General features: G+C 47.7%; 1 pseudogene; it reads left to right on the forward strand.

Moving 5' to 3' along the window:
* The window catches only part of LOC102836755, a 24,552-nt pseudogene extending 20,013 nt beyond the window's left edge, over positions 1-4,539 (forward strand).
* Positions 4,540-5,051: the final 512 nt, after the last annotated feature.

The raw sequence follows: 5,051 nt of genomic DNA on the forward strand, positions 1-5,051 counted from the left end.
AAAAAAAAAAAAAAATCCCTGAAGATACTTTCCTGACCTTTATCAATGCAATTTTCCATTTTCTTCACACTTCTTCCTTTTAAGCCCCCATGATTTTCCTATGTCCTTTGAAAAAAATCTACCAAAAGAATGAACTGGCCTAGCAGATCCCATTGGAAGCCACATACTTTGGCCCATTTTTTTGAAGGCACTCTGCTGAGACTGAGACAAGTTTATTACTGACAGAACTCGTGGGCAGCCATCCACTGGTCAAAGAGACAGGTAAAAACATGTTTTGTTTGAAATATACCCATGCATGTGTGAACTGGGACCCTAGTGGCAGTACTTACTGACTCACCGTTGTATCTACTCCGTGTTGAGCCCTTAGTGTGCCAGGTACTAGGGTAAGTGCTCAAAATCTATGTACTTCTCTGATCCTTGCACCCTTCTTTGAGGTCAGTGGTGGCATTACGATTTGATAAGCAAGACGCTGAGCTCAGAGGGTAAAGGAATTTGTTGGCATGTATAGCTAATAAATAGCAGAGTTGAGATTCCAGCCCGGATCTCTTTGATTTCAAAGTCAGTGAATTAATGAAATGTTCTCTTCACCACTGAAGGAGCTTTACAGAATGATATCATAAGAGGATAGATTCATTCCACCAGGACTTTCAGTGAAATGAAAAGACTCCCATGGAACATCACGAGGCCTAAATTCTAGTGGAGTTATTCTCAAGGTCCTGCCCACCAAGTCTCTCACGATCGTTCCAGACGTTAGTTTCACCCTATGAGTCTCTGTCTGGGATCACTAATGCCTCAGGCATATTGAACAGTCTTTGGACCAGTCAGACAATGAAGGGTTTTTTGTTGCCTCCATAGGAAACCTTTCTAGGGGCTGTTGTCTGAATGAGTTAGTCACAAAGCACACAAGACAGCGTAGGTTATGAAAACACCTCATTTGCCTGGGGTGAAACTGGTCATAGAATAAGAGCAGGAGAAAGGTGATCTGATCTGTTTACCATGTGGAAAGACCACAAGAGAGAGAGGGACCTAGACTGGATTCTAGGGAGTTAATTCAGGAAGAGAGATACTGGCACATGGTACCTCAGAGTAAAGTCTATTACAAGTACCTAGTTGCATTGTATCAATTTTGGCTCCTGGTAGCACATGTATGCCAGAGCAGAACTATGCTCCATAGGGCTACCAATGGCTATTTCGTCAGTAGTACAGTAGACAGGTCTTTACTCTGAGAAACTTTTTGTTAAAGTTCAATTTCTTGATTAGCAGTCAGCACGTTAACTGTTTGTACCACTCTGAACTCCAAGCTCCATTAAGTGATCATCAAAATCTGCCAGGCCTATGTTTGTTTCTAATCAAGTTTTGTTGTTGCTGTTATTACTGTTAGGTGCCATTGAGTCAGTTCCAACTCATAACGACCTTCGTACGCACAACAGAAGGAACCACTGTCCTGTCCTGAGCCATCCTCACAGTTGTTAACTTTGAGTCCAGTGTTGCTGCTAACGAATCACTGCATCCCATTGGAGGTCATCCTCTTTTTCACTGACCCTCCACTTTGCTAAGTATGATGTACTTCTCCAGAGATTCGTCCCTCCTGATAACATCAATTCTTCTATGATCTTCCTTATTCATTGTCCAGTTTTCGCATGCATATGAGGTGATTGAAAATAGCATGGTGTAATTGTTGTTGTTGTTATGTGCTGTGGAGTCTGTTTCAACCCATAGTGACCCTTTCCAGGGTTTCTGAGGCTATAAATCTTTACAGGAGCAGAAAACCTCATCTTTCTCCCTCAGAACAGCTGGTAGTTTTGAACTGCTGACCTTGCGGTTTGCAGCCCCATTTGTAACCACTATTCTACCAGAGCTCCTTTGATGTGATATTATGGTTTTTTATTAACTTGGCTGAGTGAGAATTCTCAGTGATTAAGAAATGAGGTATCTCTTCTGAGATAATAGTTGTGGTAATATAATCCCCCTGTGATATGATCTGATGTGGTCAGTTCTGATCCGATATAGTGATCCAGTGTGTTTGTAAATCCTCACTTCTATGATAAACAACATTCTTATTAATGGAGAAAATTTTGAAGTTGTCAAGGACTTCATTCTTCTTGGATCAACTATCAACAGTCACGGAAGCAGCAGTCAAGAAATCAAATGACAAATCTGTTGCGCAAGACCTTTTTAAAGTGTTGAAGAGCAAAAGATGTCAGTTTGAGGACTAAGGTGCCCCTGACCCAAGCCATGATATTTTCAATAACCTCATATGCATGTGAAAGCTGGACAGTGAATAAGGAAGACCATAGAAGAATTGATGCTTTTGAGTTATGGTGTTGGAGGAGAATATTAAAAGTGCCATGGGCTGCCAAAAGAACCAATAGATCCATTTTGGAAAAAGTACAGCCAGAGTGCTCCTTAGAAGTCAAGATGGCCAAACTTCATCTCTCATACTTCGGACACATTGTCAGGAGGGAACAGTTGCTGGAGAAGGATATCATGTTTGGTAAGGTGGAGGGTCAGAGAAAAAGAGGAAGTCCCCCAGCGAGATGGATCGGCCAAGTGGCAGCATGGATGGACTGAAGTGTAGCAACAGTAGTGAGTTTGGCCCAGGATTGGGCAGTGTTTTGTTCTGCTATGCATAAGGTCGCTATGGGTCGGTACCGACTCCGATGGCACCTAACAATAACAACAACAAATGATGCTAATGAAGTCAGAAACAATTTACAAGATTACGTTGAGCTAATCTGTTTTGAGATATAAAAGGAGAGGGAAGTAAGCAGAGAAAAAGGGATCTACTACCACCAAGAAAGAAGAGCAGGAAGTGGAATGTGTTTTTTGGATTAGGGGTCCCTGCACTGCGGGTCTGCTAGGTCCAGGGAAAGATGCCAGAACACAGGGAGACCTCCAAGGAATGCTGGACCTAGAGGTGCTGAAAGGACACAGGGCCTTTCCCGAGAGCCTGCGCTCTGAATTAGGACTAACCTAAACTGTAAGAGGATAACATTGTTAAAATCTGGATATCCACAGGGAGATGGTGCCTGGTAGAGCTTGCCGCCTAGCCCTCCGACACGGATATTCCCTCCGGGAACGTGCTCAGCGCCGCAGAGCTGATCGCTAAGAAGGACCCCAAGGACTTCCTGGGTTCGAAGGTCCAGGCGGGTGCAGCAATGCCGCCGGGAACTCTGGCAGCTGCTGGCGGAGGAACACGTGGAGCACCTGGGCAGCTTGGTGGCCACAGAGTGGAGGCCGGAAGAAGGCTTCATGGAATTGAAGTCTCCTGGGGGCAAATTCTGGCAGACTATGGGTTTCTCAGTGCAGGGCCAGCAGCGGTTTCACTCCACCGAGGCCTTGTATCTACTGGAGTGTGGCGCCATCCAGCTCTTCCACCAAGACCTGTCCTTGTCCATCCAGGAGGCCTACTAGCTGCTGCTGACTGAGGACACTGTGACTTTCCTGCAGTACCAGCCACCTATGAGACTGGTCTATGTGGTTCGACAATGCCAGCCGAGCTCCAGCCTTGTCCCCTAACGAGAGGCAGCTGAACCTGGATGGTAGCACTCAGTCCTTGGATGATGGGCATGGCAAGAGGGAGAGGAGGCGTTCCAGTTCCCGTCCATGCCTATGAAGCCCAAGACCCGGGAGAACCTCTTACAGGGGCTGAATGGGACACCCAAGAACCAGGCAACCTCAGGTCCACCTCTCTGCATTTGGTACGGCCAAGGCCCAGAGGAGGAAGCACAGAAGTCAAGCTCCAAACAGTATCCAGAGTTTTTAGGAGCCCTGGTGCCCTGGCCTGGCTTGGCCAGGGATGGGGTCGGGTGCAGCCGGGAGGGTGGCAAAGTAGAGAATGGGGCCACGGGAACTTGCAAGGCACTCTGAAGCTTTGAACAGATGTCCTTCCCTAACATGGCTTCAGATAGTCGTCATACCCTCCTGCTTGCCCCAGCCCCTGAGCTGCTCCCGGCCAACATCACCGGGAGGGAGACAGATGCCCAGTTCTGGTGTCAGAAGCTGAACCAGCGGAAGGAGACGCTCTGAAGGAGCGAGAGACAGGCTGAGGCCCAGCACTTCCGGGAAGGTGTCAGTGCGGACCCTAAGGTGCAGCGCTGCTTCAATTGGAGGAGTACAAAGGTGGCACCTGCGGAAGACCCTGAGCTGGCCCCCCACACCTATGGGATCAGCCTGTCACCCCGCTGATGAGTACTGGCCAGGCCGACTCCCCAGCCATAGTCCTCCAGTGCATCTCGGTGCTGCAGATGACACACCTGGCTGACGGAGGGGCCCAGCTGCTGGAGAAGTCTCAGGACTTGGAGATCAGCTTCCATGTGTACCAGGCCAACGCTGTGGCTACTTTTCCAAAGAATAACTCTGGCAAGCTCTACGTTCCGATGTGCATTAGTGGATTTGACGAGCAGGTCCCAGACCTCTGTACCCTCAAGCAGTTATCCTACCAGAGTGGGAATGTCACCCTGATCTTTGCCCTGGCTGATTATGGAGATATTTCCTTTTATCCGGGACTTCACACTGCCCAAGGACCTGGATCACTGACTGCTGGGCTCCTCCGCCTCAGGGATCGGCTGGGGCTGGAGCCTGGGATAGGACCTCGACTGGTCTCAGTACTGGAGCCTCTGGGGTCCTGGTGTCTGATGTTTGCGAGGGAGCAAAGCCATGCCCCCCACTAGCTGGCCACTGGAATTCCATGCTCCAGGCCCGAGGTTGTTGCCTTGTATTGGCTGCTTTGGAACTCAGGACTAGATTTCAGAGACCCGCAAGGTGGGCCAGAGGAGAGGACTCGTGACTTTAAACAAGAAGGTTCCTTTCATGCAGTTAAACCAAAGCCATAAAAAAGTTCTCCCTCACACACACACACACACACACACACACACACACACACACACACACTCATTCATATGTGGTATTTTGTGCTCAAGCAGCATTTGATAAGTAAGACACATGGTTTGAATCAGGCCCACCTTAGTCCTCAAAGTGACATTTTTGCTCTTTAACTCTTTAAAGAGGTTTTTTTTTAAAATAGCATTTTATCAAGACAAGATTTATGT

Source organism: Chrysochloris asiatica, unplaced genomic scaffold (genome assembly GCF_000296735.1).
Source record: "Chrysochloris asiatica unplaced genomic scaffold, ChrAsi1.0 scaffold00151, whole genome shotgun sequence".
Lineage (NCBI taxonomy): Eukaryota > Metazoa > Chordata > Mammalia > Afrosoricida > Chrysochloridae > Chrysochloris > Chrysochloris asiatica.